Raw genomic sequence first — 19,306 nt, forward strand, 5'->3', positions numbered from 1 at the left:
CCATCATCTGTTTCTTTGATTCCATCTCTATTATTTCCTTTCCTCTCTTCCGCTGACAACCTTCCACTTATCTCGGACTCTACACCATGTTCCTTGCTGCCGGATGCAGCCTGTTCTTGACCATGTTGGGCACCAGGCACCAACGCGGGACTTCCCTTACATGCCTCGTCCGCCCCTGCGTGCGAGGAATGCAAGCCTAACATCTCATCCGCCCCTGCGTGTGAGATGCCGAAAGTACCTTGGCCGTCCATTGATGGTGTCGAATCCAACTCACGACCACTTCTCAAAACCACTGCCTTACACTGTTCATTGCCTCTCGGATTGGGTACAGTATTACTCGGGATGGTGTTAGGAATCCTCGTGTGTGATGCCGTGGCAAGCTGTCCAATTTGAGTCTCGAGATTCCTCATAGTAGCCTCCATCTGCCCAAACTTTTCCACCGTCTTATCTTTAAAGTTTTCATTCTCCTTTTGACTCTTAGTCATGAAAGAGAGAATCTGTCCCAATTGATCCTCGACGGATGGCTTTTTCTCATAACCCGGGGTTGAGTTTTGTTCCTCCATTGATTACCCGAGTTATTGCTAGGACCAGCTTGATTCCAACTTGTTTGCTGAGGCCTCCAATTTTGCTGATTGTTGTATTGGTTGCCTTGATTGAACCCTTGGCGATTGTTACCAACGTAGTTCACATCCTCCACGGGAGGTCCTTGAAGACTTGGGCACTGATCAGTATGATGCCCGCCTTGGCACAGCCCACACTTCATCACAGTCACTGTTTGAGGTTGAGGAGTCAGTTGAAGAGATTTCACTGCCTTTGTCATCGACGACATTTGGGTGCTTAAGTCCGCCAATTGAGCCTCAATGGCTGTCACTCTTTCCGCATCTTTGGTAGCACCAAATGTATCTCCTACCTTCTCAGCTGCTCTTCTTGGATTATGCCAATTCCTTTGATTATTGGCCAACCTTTGAAACAAGGCTCTCACTTCATCATGTGTTAAATCATCCAGGTTTCCATTCGAGCCTGCAGTGACTAGTCTCGTGCCTTCATTATTGAGCCCTTGGTAGAACTTCAGGAGGTCATGCCCCGGAGCTAAGCCATGACTTGGGCATTTCCTTATCATTTTAGTGAATCTCTTCCATGCTTCTGCAAAGGACTCATCATATTTCTGTCGGAAAGAAGCGATCTTCTCTCTCAACTTCTCGATCTTCATTGGAGAGTTGTATTCCAAAAGGAACAATGTCTTCAGCTCTTGGAATGTTGCTATGTTGTAGCCCGGTAATGAGTCATATCACGCTCTTGTTTTCTCCCTCAACGAGAATGGAAATAGGGCCCTCTTAATTCGATGATGCTCCACATTTGGAGGTCTATGAGAGTTGGTAAGCTCATAAAAGGCATTGAGGTGACTCACCGGATCTTCATCATCCCGTCCGTGGAAAAGATTTCCTCCATTCACCAAACTAATGTAGTGAGGTGGAATGTTGACATTGTCATTTGCGTAGGCAAACTCCCCTGGGTACTCAATTCCCGATCTAAGAGTGTCGCCAAACCTTCCCACGGGTGGTGGAACCTCATTGTTGTTGCCTGCCATTGATTCAGTATCCGACTCTTGATCTCTTTCTGCACTTAACCCAAATATTGAGTTACTTCTGCTTGGACTCGGATAGTCCGGAAAGATCTCAGTTGCTGAACCTCTAAACCTTCCCCTTCTTTGATAACATAGTAGTCCAAACGGTGGTATACCCTGTGACCGTGTGTGCATTCACTGTTTTTTTTTAAAAAACCTGCGCAACAGAAAACACACCAAGCACAAGCACAATATATTATCTAATACCGAAAGCGAGACCTCTCGACAACTTCGGGGTAAGTACTATAAAAAGTGTGTGCTTAAGTGAAAAACTAAACTACCTAAACTAAGAGTTGGGGAAAAAAATTACCTAGAAAACGAAATGAGTACCTTCAAAATAAAAAGAAAGATCAAATAAAATAACACAAATAAACAAACTAGAAGTTAAACAATCTATTGCCTTCCCTGGCAACGGCGCCAAAACTTGATGTGTAATTTTCGAGTTCAATTATCAAGTATATAATTACACAAGTTCAATTTGTTAACTCTAATATTACAACAATACTGCAAGATTACAGTGTCGATTGCGATATTTCGAGTGTCGATCCACAGGGAATGTAAAGTTTATTTAACTCCAACACTAGTAAGAAACATAAAGAGATGGGTTTTGTAGACAGGTTTTGGCTTTTAAGAGCTAAGAAAAACACTACAAGCTAATTGACGAAGAATGGAAAAAAATGTCACTCCAAGTTGCTCGTTAGACGTGAACCATTTTACCTACAGCTATATCACATGTTTTTGGGATTAATTAATCAACCTAATCGCGTGCACTGAACATGTTTGCGACGTATAATTCACAGTCAGTTGAACACTTGTTCCATGAATTAATTTTCAAAGTCATTAAATTCCTGCGGAAGCGCGGGAATAAAAGATCATCTACTATGCGAGCTTACCTAATCCGTCGTCAAATTATCCTCTGAACAATTCTAATTTAACAACACATCAATTGATTAATCCATCCAAGTCTATGTTAAAGAGACGATAAATAAGGATTAAACATCTATAACGATAGAGGCCTCTAAAGTGATAGACATTAATATCAAACACATCAACGATGTCAAAACATGAATTAAGAGTTGTAGATAAATTCGAACAAGTCTACATCACAACTTGGAGCAACAATGAGAGTCTAGCCTAAACACATGGTGAAAATAACAATGAAAACCGTAGGATTCAAGCTCTCGATGAGTGGCGTTGGGATTTGGAGTCGGATCGTTGGAAAGTTGGCCGGAACTTCCTCTTCTCTTCTTCCTTTTTTCTTTCCCTTTCCTCTGTCTCCTTTCTCTCTATATCCCTCTGTCCCCTTAAAAAAAACTCCCAACCTTCGCAAAAGAAACTGCAGTATAAACTGCCAATTTGCAGTTCGCTCATCTGCCCGGCCGGGTAGATTTTTGCAGCTGAAATTCCACCCGGCCGGGTGGCCATTTTTGAGACCTTGCTGGAATTTTCGTGCCTCGCGAAAATCACCCTGCTGGGTGAATTATTGGGCATGGAATTAACCCGGCCGGGTGGCCAATTTTTAGAGCTCTCTGCACAGCTTTTTAACTATCCGAGCTTCATTCCTTGTTTCACCATTCATTCATCTTCCTACACCACAAAACATACTTTTGCAAGCATCAAACTATATAATCATGTAAAGTTAGGGGAATAACCATGTACAATTTGATTCACATCAGTGCCGTGTTTCGATGTTTGGCGCACGTTTCTTGTTTTCCCTCAGGGTTTAACAAGCATAGGGGCTAGGGTGTAGTATGTTCTAAGTCTAAAAAATGTTGTCCAAATACACGAGCTGGAGTAATTCGTCTGGGGTTGCACATGCATAATGCGCAGGTATATTTTAAAACAGATATACATAATGTACATATTGTGTAGTATAACGCGTAGTTTAGTTTCTGTAATGCATTATTTGTGGTATGTAATGAACATTTATCCTTACTTGTTTACTTTAGGTTGTGCTGTGTTTTGATATTTTATGCACGTTTCTTGTTTTCCCAAAGGGTTTAACAAGCCTAGAGGCTAGGGTGTAGTATGTTCTAAGTCTAAAAATCGTTGTCCAAATATACGAGCTGCAGTAATTCGTCTGGGGTTGCACATGCATAGCGCGTAGGCATTTTTTAAAACAGATATACATAATGTACATATTATGTAGCGTAATGCGTAGTTTTAGTTTCTGTAATGCATTATTTGTGATATGTAATGAACATTTATCCTGGCCCGTTTCATTTAAGGTGTGCCGTGTTTCGATGTTTGGCGCACGTTTCTTGTTTTCCCTAAGGGTTTAACAAGCCTAGGGCTAGGGTCTAGTATGTACAACAACAACCACGTGATGCATAAAACAAGATAAATAATGCATTCAAATAGCTAAATAATGTACAGAATCACTCAAGTATTGAACATACAAATATTGCATTCATTCTTAGACTCATGTACAACAACAATCTAATGATGCATAAAACATGATAAATAATGCATAGAAATAGCTAAATAATGTATAAATATTGCATTCACTCCTACACTCATGTACAACTTCCATGACGGCTTCCTTCTGCCGTGGAGTTAAACTCTTTATACCATTTAGAAACTCGGTAGGGGTTCGTCGGCAATACAGATGGTCGACGTTCCTACCCCTTGGTTTCCTATCCTCCGTCTCTTCGGAAGCTATACTAGTCCCGGCCTCTGATACTCGCTCCCGGAATTTCTGGGCAATTCCTACTGGCAGTATATCATCGACCGCCTCGTCGATGTCCAATCTTAGCTGCTTTGATGCTGTACAACATACAAAATAATAACATAAAATTAGTTACATAATGTACTAACTGACTAAAATAATGTGGACAGTTATACTGCATTCACTTATAAACTCTTGTACAGAAGCATCAAAATAATGCCTAAAAACTGATACATAATGCATTTTAATATACAAATAATGTTCAGAATAAATCAACAAATGCACCATGAATATTGCAATCACCCATTGTCCCATATCCAACAACAGTCACATAAAGTATAAACCATGATAAATAATGCACTAAAATAACTATGTAATGAACATGATGCGTAAGAAAAAGCACATAATGCAGAGACCACTTAATAATTAGCAATTTAATCAACAAAAGGACACTTAAATTCTAAGCTGAATCTATCAACACATAGACACTCTACCTCTGCTGTGCTTAATATACTCCTAATATTGACCTAAACCTGCTACAAAATCTAATTACAGATACAAGTTACCTTTGATATTGCACAATATACCTCACATAATGCAAATATAATGGTATATAATGTTTTGTCTTAACCAAAAAATGCACATGTATTACACACTAAGTTTATTAAACCATATAAAGAATACCACTCAAAATGCACAATATACTCCAACAAATGAACAATTACATATTCATACTGCACTGCCCACACCAAATAATAAACATAGTTAATAATGCATTTGTTGCTTAACGACCATAGACAATACCCAAATGAATGCATAATATACTCAACATAATGCAAATATCATGGTACATAATGCACAGTCAAAACTAAATAATGCACATATGTAATCTTCCCTAACTATCATCTAAAACACACAATACCCTACGTAATGCATAATTTACTACACATAATGAGAACATATATATATACATAATGCACTACTCAACGAAAATAATACATATATGTTCTATTGAACGAGCTTCGTAAACAATACGCACAATACCCTAACACTGCATGCTAAACTGCAGATTTTGACTATTAACATTTGCTTAATGCACTACATAAACACAATAATGCACTACATAAACAAAATAATGCACACACAAATCTTTCAAGAACGACTTTTCCGCACAACAAAAATAGAACCAGGTACATTAATCAGATTTTTAAACCAATAATTCATCGAAGTTCATCAACACTGTAAATTTTGGATTGCCTAATGAGCACTAAACAGACATGCAATTACCATTCCACACAATCAACAAATACGATTATGAATTGCACAAGTAGCGACGCAAATATACATGTAGCTTGTGATGGCTGTGAGCGCGGACGACCTCGTTTATGCATTTTTTATCTGTCAAACCGAAAACATATAAGAAACACGAATCCATGCTTTTAAACCCAAAACAATGGCTACCCTTCCGATACAGAGAAATCCATGTACAAACATATAGTTATTGCTGAAATTCAAAAAGTCGGGACATATTGGAAGTTCTAAATTTTGAAGTTTTCGTATCTACAAAATCATGAATACAAATTCCAGAAATCCCTCTCCACACATACCTACGCGAATGGTTGAATATAACAGGACCCGTGTCGGGATCCTCGACGTTTCGCCGGATAGGGTTCGATGTTAGCACCGGTGGAGGGTGGGTACTGGTATCTGGGATGATTGATAACAATTTTCTCTCAGTCCACAACGAAGAGAAACGACGCACGAAATCTAGGGTTTAGAGAGTGGAGATAGTGGAGAGGAATGAGGGAGTGTTGAATGAGAGAATGAACCGACTGAAGATTGAAATCACCAAAATTTTCGGACTTACCAAATTCTTGGGGTTCATTTTTCCGCAGAAAGTCTATAATACCCTTATAATGCATAAAGCCAAGCTATATAATGCAACGCGGATACAAAACTGGTACCAACAATCTGGGCCGTTGATGCGTCATATCTAACTATCCATATTAAGAAGAACAAAGGATCTTAGGGATGAATAGGAGAATAATGCTCCCCTATATATATATATATTACCAATTCCTCACTGATTTTGGAAACACCAAAGCAAAACTAAGCAAAAGAATTTTAAAATAATTATATATACTCCCTCAATACTACATGTATATATTGCCTTTCCATCATAGAATGAAAAATGCAACAATTTAAGGAGAATTGAACATGAATACTCCCCAACTTCACTTTTAGTCAAGCACAAAAAGTTAACAAATAAACAAAGAAACTATTACTCATATTCCATACTCACACATTTACAAGAAACAGAAAATATATTTCCAGCTCAACACATTTGCAAGAAACAGAAAAGAGGAGAAAAATTAAAAGGTATACTCCTAGCAACTACGCCTAGCTCTGTATCACCAAAGAACAAAACAAAACTTATTAAATCACTCCTACCACTATACATCTTTCTCCTCCAAAACAAACAACAACTCTCTCTCCCCTCTCTGATTCTCAAATTGACAGCAAGAACAACCAGCACCGAACTCTTCCTCAAACTCTTGTTTCTATCTCCAAGTTAACACAAACTTCCCAAAACAAAAATCTTAACTTAAAAAGATGAAAATAAAAGCGGGTATTACAATTTGGTTTTATGTTGATTATCTATTCCAATTTGTAGGTTTTTGTTAACAGGGTAATTGTTTGTGTTTTTGGTTTTTGGTGATTATCGATTCCAATTATTTATGTTTCTGTTCAATACTGATATTTTGGTTTTATGTTCATTATCAATTTCAATTTCAAGGTTTGTGCTCATAGGGTAATTGTTTGGGTTTCTAGTTTGGGTTTCTGTTCAGTAGGTAATGAAGCGTGAGTAATTGGTTGAGTTTTTGTGTTCAAAGGGAAATTGTTTGTGTTTCTATTCACAATTACACTTGCCATCTGATGATTCTTTGGGCTCTGTCACGTGCATAAATCTGTTACATTATGTCCATACACAATGTTACATTAATGAAATGCGATAGGTACATTAACATAATAAAGTTAAGTTTTCGGAACTAGTAATGTGCACGGGGTTCTGTAGTAATGAAAATTGGTTAGATTCAATTCATTCTCAGTAGTACATCATTGTTGTATATTATTACATTATTCCCGATTATGTTTTTAAATTATATTTTTTAATGTACATTGTTTTCCTTAGTAATGTAAAGCTAGCTACATTATGTTACTACATTATGTTACATTATTAATGTTCATTATTTTGATATAGACTGTTACATTATACAGTCCCGTATGTACATTATTTACCTCTGAACTTGTACATTATTATGTGGATAGTTTTCAAAAGTACATTGATGGAAAACATTAGATTAGTCCTTAATATCTGCTACATTAATATGTGTTATGGTAGTTTGTGTTACACTGGTGAACATGTTCTGTACATTACGTACAATTTATTATCTACATTATTATATGATGTACTTTTGTTTGAAGTTTCTTATAGTGTAATCTCCTCGTACTTTGGTTTAATATTGCTTGTAGTCTAATCTCCTCAATGTCAATATTTTTGAATAGGTACAAAGCGCCCTAACAATCTTGGTGATGAGGACTTTGAGGAGGAGATGCAAAACCTTCCCCAACTCATTATACATTATACGTGCATAATTGTACATGACTTTAAAATATCATACACTGTGACAAGATGTAGCTATATATGTACATACATTATTCAGTAATTTAATTACATTAATGTCTGCGATTCATATCTAAATACCATTTTCATACATTAACATCAACATAAAACTAATTCTTTCATACATTAAACTAAGTCTTTTGTACATTACAAAACCATATTCGTACATCATGTTTTGTATGAAACCAAAACCAAAGGATAAAAGCAGAAATTATAGGAAAGTATTGGTAATATGCCCTCGCCAAATAGATTGCTAACCCCTAGGGAAAAGAGTTATCTCCCTGCACTTGGTGAAGTTTTCATTAGTCTGTCGGTACTACAACCTAGCCCGATGGATTGCTAAACCCAAAGGGTACGGATGCAACGTGCTGCAAGACATTAAAGTAAGCCTTTTGTACATTAAACTAAGTCGTTCGTATATTACGAAGCAATATTCGTACATCATGTAGTCATTTACTGCCTAAACAAATGATGTACATAAAATACATAACTAATGTAGTCATTCACTAGCGAATAATGTATGAAAACTTATTATTAATGTAATCATTCGGTAGTAAATAATATCGATCTCAAATCAGCTATTAGAAACAATATGTTTGGAAAACAAACGAAAAAATATCAAGATTTCTTCTTTCCCCTACGCTTCTCCTTGCCTATATCCGTATCTTTTTCTTGACATGATCTCGAATCATGATGGCACATCGCACCACATTTCCTACACTTTTGAAGCGGTCTGCCCGCCTCATTTATAGTTTTTTTCCCTCTGAGAGATCATCCGACTAGCATCTGTACACAGAAAATAAATATAATTATCACCAAACAGAATCCAAAACAATATACATTATACGATTACTTTTGTGCATTATTCACTGTTAGAAATGTACATTATAAGACTATATTCGTACATTATTTCCTGTATAAAATCCAAAACACACATTAGAAAGTGAAATTTTATCCATGTGTTGGTAATATGCCCTATCCCCATAGATTGCTAAACCATGTGGGAATGATTCTTACTCCCTGCCATTGGTGATGATATTATGTGTGAGTGAGTACTACAACCTAGCCTCATGAATTGCTAAACCCAAAGGGTATGGATTCAACTCCTGCAAAACATTAAATCCTTACACTTGTACATCACTTAGTATACATTAAACTCCTGTCAATTTTCATACATTATTTACTACATGAAATCTAAAACACATAAAAAACGAAATTCAATGCATGTGACATGGGTACTATATCCTAGCCTAATGGATTGCTAAACCCTAAGGGAATGATTTAAACTCCCTACCTTGGTGATGGTTTCATTTTTTGAGCAGGTACTACAACCTAGCCCCATGGATTGCTAAACCCAAATTATATGTTTTACAAAGTTTGCAGCACTTAATGTACGAATAAAGTGGTTTAATGTACCATGACTCATGTTATCTACAGTATACAAACAGAAATTAAATCGTTGGGACTCCTCAAACAAAAATGAAATCGTGTTAAACGCAACACTAATATCATCCCTTGGATCATTGAATTGAATGGTGCTGATTAAAATTATGCGAGCTACATTATTCAGCCGGAATTGTACATTATAAGTGTAATAGCCGAGACTGAGACTCTCGGGAGTTATGAAATAAAATGCGAGAAATTTTATTTGAGAATGAATAAGCATTGTTATTCTTGAATCAAAATTATAAATACAACTTCCTGAATCTCAAACTAAGCATTACAAATGTTGGAAAGAAATTTTCACCAATCTTTGTCGAATTTTCATACAAGCTGGGAAATGCGTTTAAGTCGAGCTACATTATTACATGGTTGAATTCCTAGCAACTACGTCGGTCTTCAACACTAGGCCTTCTCGGCCCAGATCCCAGAAAGCCGAAGAGGCGAGTCATGGAGGAACACCGCCCCGGCAGCTAGCTATAGACACTGCCAACCAATATAGATCAGCCCTCATACCTGCCAGTCACCCACCACAGGAACAAGAAAAAGGGTAAGATAATGAGAAGATTGATAGGCAAAACAAACAAGGTTAAGAGGCAAACCTACTTTAAGGTTTGGAGACCAAACTTGCTGAAAGGAGAAAGATGGCAGGCTGCCGTCTGCCTGCGCACCGGGTACAGCAAATTGCAAAGAGAATCGCAGCATTTGCATCCCATTTCTAACCACCCTCTCTCCAGCTCTACCTGCAAAAAGGACACACAGACTGTAGTAAGTACATAGCAACAATTAAGGACTGAGAGGGCCTGCAATATGGCAACAAATGAGGCTGAGATGCAAATAAATGCATGAGTACGAGCCTGCATTTCTGCCAAGGGAACAACCACTGCCCAATCATCAGTTTCAGACGAGTACACAAGCCTTTCCCCAGGCTTTCAGTTAGACATGGGTTATAAATAGCCCCTCAACCTCTTCCTCTCTCACCATCATCACAAGCAGTCACATTCCAGTGAGCCAAGAGAGAGAGGGACCGAGGCAGCAAGAGGATTGAGGGAGACCAAGAGCCGAGTTACAGATAGCAGCCAAAATCAACACACAGCAGGTAACCTCCCAACAACTCAGTTACATCATATAGCACACAAATAGCTAAAGCATGAGAACTTAAGAGCACAGAAGCTCAAGAACATAGGAGCATGCTTTAGAACCCAACAGTAGAGACCAAGTAGAAATCAAAGATCGGAACAGTAGGCCTTGTACACAAGTTAAGACATCAAAGCTCTCACAAATAAGCTTTGGCCCAAAGAACTTAAAGCTTGAGAATTTTAGAGCTACGAAGGAAGAAGGGACGAGAACTTAGCTCCTAGACGAAGGACCGTGCTACTGTTGACGGCCAGAGGCTGCTGCGGGACCCCTCGTGGGAGCCAGAATAGCGGCGAGACGCCGTAACGGCGCTGAACTGCCGAGGTGAGGCGGCGACGAGCAGCTGCTCTGCCCCGAACGCCACACAACGCCGAGCGGCTTGGAGCAACGTCGGTGCGGATCCCGAGAGAGAGAGCTGAAGACAGCAACGGCGGTGGCTGGAGGAGGCTGACCCGGCGTCGGCTACGCCGATTGCTCCGTGACAGCCGCGTCACTGTTTCTAGGCGAGCGGCTGTTCAACAACAGCGATGGAAGAGCGGTGCCTTCTCCCCATCGGACTCCACCGAGTGAGGAAAACCGGCGGAGGGAGAGACGCCGGTGAACGGTGATAGCCGGCGGAGAGGAGGCTAGGGCTTGCGATTTGGGCATAGCCTTTTGAGAAAGAAATGGGGGAAGAGAGAGAGATGACGGTATTAGGGAGTAAAAATTGGGCCTTTTCCACTATTCATCACTTGGGCCAATTAGTTAAGCTGGACCGAATTTCTTAAGGAATAAACATCTTGGGCCAGATTCAACAGAAATTAAAATGGGCAACTGCCCCTCTTTAATTAGTTTGGACCACAAAGCTTAATTTTGGTTGGAACCATTATCTTAGATTAATTCCAAGAGTTAATGGAATTAATTCCTTAAGCCACGGAAGAAAAGAACTTATAAGCCGTGTGTGAAATAAAAGCCAATAAATAATTAAACGGACTTTAATAGTCGCAGAAAGTATTTTTAAAATACTTAAGAATAATCCGGGAATATATATTATACCCAAACAGATCAGTCGGTTTCTGAACAAATTAAATCGCCGATTTAATTAAAGATTTTAGATCTCTAATATTTAGAAAGAAAGAGATAAAATAAAAGAGCACGCTTAGGCATGCATTCATGCAAGATAAACATTTCTTTAAAAGCCTAATTTAAGTATATTAAATTTTGTAAAGGGACGTCGTCGCTCGACGAGTAATCTCAGGACAGGAAAACACCCGTTTTGCAAGAGTTTAAGCAACTGAGGTGGGCTTTTCTATCCTACATTATGTGTGGGCTTTCTTTCTCTTCTTTCTTTTAAAGCGTGTTTTGTGTGAAAACATGATTATTTGAATGAGTTGTCATGCCATGTTTTGTTTTGTGATTGCCTATCTGTTGGCTATGCCAACCCAGTTAAATCGAATTCGGGTCCCAGTAGGTCAGTAAATCCTACTCGGACTAGTGTACACATAGGGACCGTGAGCTAGCGCTAGGTTGGCCGGTTCGTGGGTCGTGAGCTAGCGCCAGGTTGGCCGGCCCAGTGGTCGTGGAATGTGGCCACATTCCCGACTCACGCAGCTGATATGGCATATCATCAGAAGTTTAAATGACTGCAGTCTATTTTCAGAAAGAAATAACAGATTTTAGTGACCGGGATAGATTTTCAGTAAAACCCCGCGTTCACTCAGCTTGGCTGACAACTAAAAGAAAAACAGTTTTCGGCATGAGCCCACTGAGTGCATCAAGTACTCAGCCCTGCATTTTGTTTTCCTTAATGTGCAGGTTGATTGTTGTCGAAGCCGAAGAGGTGTTGGGACAGAAGACCAAATAAGTAGGAAGGTAGTGGGTGTAGTATGTCTTCATACATATTACATCTGTCTTGGTACTCTTCCGTTGCGCAAATTCAGAACATTCATTTAACAAAGACAAATTTCTCATAACTACTCTGATTCAGCATGATTCGTACCCTCAACACACTTCAGACAATGTTTCTTTTGATTTAAGCATCTTATGATGAGTTGAGACAGTTTCAGTATGTTTTAGTCGCGGTAAAGCTACACTTTCTTTGACTAGGGAGATGTGGTCGTGACAGAGTGGTATCAGAGCACTTTTCTTTCGCTCTGACCCAAGAACCTTCTTTCTAAGCCTCAGTCCAGAACAGTAGCACTAGGCTAGAAGGTGAACAGAATGATCAGTACAAGATCCCAACACCTCAGCTCGACACGATCAACTGCACCAGAAACAGGGGTCGACGCCCGCTCGTCCAGAAAAGAGAATTTTAAAGAAAGAAAATATTTTTTTTCGTTTTGAGAAGAAAAATGAAATTTTCTAAGCTTCCAGAAAAAGAAAAGAATTTTCATAGCCCTAAATGGGAACGAAAATGTTTATTTGAAATGTTTGCGTGAGGCAACGTGATAGCTGATACTTTGCATAAGATATGCTTAATGTATCTGTGATTTATTTTCAAAGAGCTTGACAGAAATGTATAGCTGTCATGTGGGCCCATGTATGCGAACCTAGAGTGCTTTAGAAAAGTATCTTAGGTGAGACACATGCGACTAAGTACTAGCAGAACGAGAATTTGTTACCGCCTTCCAGGGCGACGAGACCAACTAAAACCCATCAGTTTGGGCAAGCTTCAAATTCCAAGGAATTATGAGAAAGAAAAGACGAGCCAAAAAGTACTATTGTACTACTTATAGACAGCAATTAAAGGAAGTCCATTCTTTTAAGCACACAGATAGTATACATATATATATGTATACTAGACGATGAACCAAGAAGTTCCCAATGTCTTTACAAAGACCAAGTTATAAAGAAAATAGTTTACTTTCAAGCCTGTTCGGGAGATGCATCCCTACACGGAAAGAGATCGTACCCGCGATCTAGTAAAGTGATCTAATGTGGCGTAACAAGCCCAAGTGGCTACGTGATCCAGAAGCGATACTTATAGCGTGCTACGAAGCACGATGGAGAATGTAATGTTTTACCAGAATCAGCGTTCTAAGTTATCGAGAACGATATGAAAGTATGACCTCCAGCTGCGGTTATCAGTTTAACAGCACGAGGAACCCCATCTTGGAATGTATGGTTTCCCAGAACGCGGTTGTCATGTGCGAGCTCCACAAGAAAAACAAGGGAGTGTCACATAACTAGAACCGATGATTATAATCAATAGTACTTACTTGGATTCCCAATGAAATTCTTTCTAAGAGTCCTCCCAAAGGACGATATCCCCGTCTGATCAGACTTTAGTTTGACTCCCAAGTAACATGTCAGTATTTCTTTTTCTATGCGAGGTAAGACTCACTTCCAGTTTATGGACTGCAGCCCTTTGACTCATCGTTCATAAAGAGTAAAGTTTTGACTGTGTAAGCTCCGGTCATAAATTCTAAGTTGCTTTTATCTATTACCTTCAGAATAAGCTTATTCTTCAGACATCGTCTATGGAGACTTCTGATTGTCTCACGTTTTGCAAGTAGTACGCCACTTTCATTCTTTCACGAAAGCGGTAACCCAGTTTCAGTTCCCAAATTTTGGATACCTTTATGTTTCAAGCATCGTTATTTGTTGTTGTCTCCTTTGAGCCACAATGTTGGAGATTTATATCTCGATTTCTTGGACCTATGCAATGAAATTTCATTCTTACGATGCTTACGTTGTGATCCCCAGAGTGATCAAGACAGTTAAACATTTTCCTCAGGGAATTTCATGTGGTGCTGGAACTTTTGTTTACCTCCCTATTTTGAAATCCTACAAAGGTGAAATTTTTCGACCTCGATTCCAGTACATGTATTATTCCTAGTCTCGGAATTTTTCTGCAGCTCTAAGTTAAGGCAAGCATATTGCACCTTTCCCTAACGAGCTTGCCCTAGCTGATTTTTCTGAATAGTTCATTTCAGTGCGTTGCCTTAATGAACCTATGAAATCATTGATGTGATTTTGTTATTCCATATCAAGATGCCTTTGAAGCATGATCAATGTTTCCTTCATTGCAATCGCCTACGTTTATAAATTTTCGCGGTTGATCATCTTAGGCGATGACATGTTTGAACCACTGTCCTTGATGCTCAGATCCTTTCAGTTTAATTGGACAACTATATTGTCCTATTTTGCAGCTTACTATGGGAATTTACAGTTAATTCATTTCCATCCAGTTTTCATGACCTATCTCATGATTATTTCTATCTCCCACCAGGGGTGAGCCTCAGCTTCTATGAGTTTGCCTGGAACCAGTTGAGCTACGTAGTTCTTTGAATGAACTCAATACTTACCTTCAAGGTCGATTATCGACGAAAATTCATATAAGTTGAACAAGAGATGTTATTCTAGTCCAGTTGGGTATTCAGTAGCCCTTCAAATTTTCAGTCATACTCTCTTGTGTGAATAATAATCCAAGTTAAGACTATTAGATTAATCATCGAGTTATTGATACGAGGCTAGCAGAAAAAGGCATGGTCTCAGTTTCTTTCAGATATGCATAATAAATACGTCCCCATGGAGACACGTGCAGGAAATGATGCACCAACCAGAAGCGTCGCATAACCGACAGCAAAGCGTTAAATACTTCGAATCTACGTACCGCTTGTGACAAGCAGGTGGAAGATCGAATATTTTGTTGTATAGAGAAGCAACTAGCCTTGGGTAGAGAAATATCAAGGAATATTTGTGGATTAAATGATGTCCGAAGACGTAAAAGACCTATATGGTAGTTTGAACGATCAAAATGCTTACTCCGAGTAAGATAAGTAAGCCACAAGAACAAAGACTCAATTATGGGCATGTAACGAAAGCCATGGAGAAAGTACGAGTGTATTCGTAGTTTATGTTTGACGGAACAAATCCCATCAGCAAAAGGGATTCGTCTAAGAGGTGGCCAGGAAAAAGGCTAAAACTGGAGAGACATTCGGGAAGAGGAACGCGTGATAGCACCGCTACCCTCACCGTCCCTACTATGAAGGGAGAAATTGAATTTTTCCTTTTAAAAGAAGTTATCGCAAGAGAACAGGATTTAGAGCCCTATAATATAGAGCAAGGGCAAACGTTGGCAATAAAATGCGACGAATTATTCTACGATATGCCACGTCTCAATTAAGCAGCTCAGAAAGGAGCTGTCGATAGAGTTTTGTGTTAATCTGGACACGAGATCTAGATCACTTTGGAAAGTCATGCTAGATTATTTCACCATGAATCGCTCAGTCGAACCAAAAAGGGCATGGAGACAGTAGCGTTGGGAGAAAGAAGCCAACACCTCCACATGCACTAAACCAATATTCAAGGATTGACGCGAGTAGAACAAGTCTGTACTAAATCATGACGAAAGAGTCGCAGTAAGCACAAAAGCACCTTGAAAGCGGTAAAAGTAGACTACCTCAACTGAGCGAGAGGTTACGAGATCATTATGGCAGCTCAATGACTACCTTTACGATCGATGCAAGCGTTAGAGAACTCAATACCTGGCGATGAAATCTAAGATTAGAAATAGCTTCATCACCCAGACGAAATGAATTACTAAAGGAATGACTTGAATCAGTCATATTATCTCAGTCACCATATAGAATGGCGCTCAAGAAATAAGAAGAACTTAAGATCCAGTTACAAGAATAAGTAGACCTGGGTTTCATCAGACCCAGTGTATCGTTTTTGGGCGCATCAGTACTCTTCATGAAGAAGAATGATGGGACTTTGCGAATGTGTATCGACTATCGAGAGCTAAATAAGTTAACCCTCAAGAACAAGTACCTCTACCGAGAATCAACGACCTCTTCGACCAGCTGCGAGGAGCCAGCGTATTCTCGAAGATGGGCTTGAGATCGGGTTATCACTAGCTGGGAGTTCGACAAGACGGTATACCTAAGACTGCACTTCGCACCAGATATGACCATTACGAGTTTACGGTAATGCCTTTTTGGGCTTACAAACGCCCCAGCCGTGTTCATGAACCTAATGAACCGCGTGTTCCGCCCATATTTGGACAAGGTCGTCCTAGCTTTTAAAGACGACGTGCTCATGTACTCAAAGAACGAGAAGAAACACGAGGAGCGCTTGAGAACTACGTTAGAGACGTTAAGAGCCGAGAAGTTCTATGCTAAGTTTAGCAAGTGTGAGTTCTGGCTTAACAAAGTGAACTTTCTTGGACACATAGTGACAGCAGAAGGGATCCGAGTGGACCCCGCTAAAGTTGAAGCCGTGCAACGTTGGCAGTCACCAGCGACACCCAATGAAATTCGGAGTTTCCTAGGACTGGCAGGATACTACCGAAGATTTATTGAAGGATTTTCTAAAATAGCAAGGACGATGACACAACAACTCAAGAAAGGAGTTAAAGTCAATTGGACCCCAGAATGTGAAGCAAGCTTCCAGTTGCTAAAGGAAAAGTTGACCACAGCGCCAGTTCTAGCTGTGCCAGAAGCGGGAGTCAACTATGTGGTGTACACAGATGCATCGAAGGTCGGACTCGGGTGCGTGCTGATGCAGAAAGGCAAGGTGATAGCATATGCGTCACGCCAGTTGAGGCCGCACGAGTTGAACTACCCGACGCACGACCTGGAACTAGCAGAAGTGGTACACGCTTTGAAGATTTGGGGACATCACCTCTATGGAGTTCGATGTGAGATCTTCACAGATCATAAGAGTCTCAAATACTTCTTCGAGCAGAATGACCTGAATATGAGACAGCGCAGATGACTGGAACTAGTCAAAGACTACGACTGTGGTATAAATTACCACCCAGGCAAAGCCAATGTGGTAGCAGATGCCTTGAGCAGAAAGACTGCGCCTCAAGTGGCTACTTTCCTCACCCTAGAGGAAGAGCTTATCCGGGAATTCGCCAAGATGCGACTGGAGATAGTGAGAGCCCCGGAGACAGTGGACAACAGAATATCCACCTTGGTCTTAGAACCAGATTTAAGAGCTAGAATCATTGACGCCCAGAGATACGATGAAGCCCTAGAAAAGGTTCGTCTCAGAGTGAGGACCGGAAAAGGGGATTGTTACCGCGAAGAGGCGGATAATGCTCTCACTTTCAAAGGGAGACTATGCGTACCCAAAGAGGAGGCACTTAGGAATGAGGTCATGAGTGAAGCTCATGAGACACCCTACACTGCCCATCCTGGGAGTACAAAGATGTATCAGGACTTGAAGAAGCAATTTTGGTGGGATGGCATGAAGAAAAGCATAGCATCGTTTGTAGAAAGATGCCTGGCTTGCCAGCAAGTGAAGGCGTTACATCAACGACCCTATGGAAAGTTACAGCCTCTCGAGATTCCAGAATGGAAATGGGAGCATATAGCAATGGATTTTGTGACAGGATTGCCAAAATCACAGCGAGGAAACACTGCCATCTGGGTGATTATAGATCGACTCACCAAAAGTGCTCACTTCATACCAATTCGTATCACATACGGATCTGACAAGTTGGCACAGATTTATGTGCAAGAGATTGTGCGCCTACATGGTGTACCAGTAACGATCACCTCAGATCGAGATTTAAAATTTACTTCTAGATTTTGGATAAGCCTACAGCGAGAGTTAGGCACTCAGCTGAATTTTTCAGCACAGCTTTCCATCCACAGACAGACGGACAGTCCGAAAGGACGATTCAGACATTAGAAGATATGTTAAGAGCCGTAGTGCTCGACCGTGGAGTAAGCTGGGAGCCAGTACTTCCACTTATAGAGTTTGCCTACAACAACAGTTACCAGGCAACTATTGATATGGCCCCATATGAGGCACTCTATGGGAAGAAGTGTAGATCACCACTTTACTGGTATGAAGTTGGTAAGAGAAAGATTCTCGGACCAGACTCGGTAGAGAAAATGATAGAAATTGTCTGACAAGATCCGAGGAAGAATCAAAGAAGCTCAAGATAGACAGAAGTCCTATGCAGATACCCGCAGAACAGATCTACAGTTCAAAGCAGGGGACAAGGTTTTTCTGAAAGTGTCCCCATCGAAAGGGATAACCAGATTTGGCGTCAAGGGCAAGCTGAAACCGCGTTTTATCGGACCTTACGAAATCCTAGAAACAGTTGGCCCTGTGGCGTACAGATTAGCGCTCCCGCCAAGCTTCGGGAATGTTCACAATGTGTTTCATGTATCACAGTTGAGAAAGTACGTGTTTGACCCCAAACACATAGTGCACCAAGAAGGAATGGTGTTAGAACCAGATTTGAGCTACGAAGAAAAGCCAGAAGTAATTCTGGACAGAAAAGTTAAAGAGTTGAGAAATAAAAATATCGTAACAGTGAAAGTCCTATGGGAGCACCACGGATGCGAGGAGGCGACGTGGGAGCTCGAGGATCAAATGAAAGAGAAGTACCCACAGCTTTTTGCCTAACCGAGACAAAATTTCGGGACGAAATTTTTTGTTAAGGGGGGTAGAATGTAATAGCCGAGACTGAGACTCTCGGGAGTTATGAAATAAAATGCGAGAAATTTTATTTGAGAATGAATAAGCATTGTTATTCTTGAATCAAAATTATAAATACAACTTCCTGAATCTCAAACTAAGCATTACAAATGTTGGAAAGAAATTTTCACCAATCTTTGTCGAATTTTCATACAAGCTGGGAAATGCGTTTAAGTCGAGCTACATTATTACATGGTTGAATTCCTAGCAACTACGTCGGTCTTCAACACTAGGCCTTCTCGGCCCAGATCCCAGAAAGCCGAAGAGGCGAGTCATGGAGGAACACCGCCCCGGCAGCTAGCTATAGACACTGCCAACCAATATAGATCAG

The 19,306-nt window shown here is 40.1% G+C and overlaps 1 non-coding gene across 1 annotated transcript; it reads left to right on the forward strand.

The window, feature by feature from the left end:
• The first annotated feature begins 1,091 nt into the window (after positions 1-1,091).
• Positions 1,092-1,198, forward strand: LOC121801715. Its single transcript, XR_006050651.1, has one exon. It is a non-coding gene; the product is annotated as a small nucleolar RNA R71 (small nucleolar RNA).
• The last annotated feature ends 18,108 nt before the right edge of the window (positions 1,199-19,306 follow it).

Source organism: Salvia splendens, chromosome 4 (assembly GCF_004379255.2).
Source record: "Salvia splendens isolate huo1 chromosome 4, SspV2, whole genome shotgun sequence".
Taxonomy (NCBI): domain Eukaryota; kingdom Viridiplantae; phylum Streptophyta; class Magnoliopsida; order Lamiales; family Lamiaceae; genus Salvia; species Salvia splendens.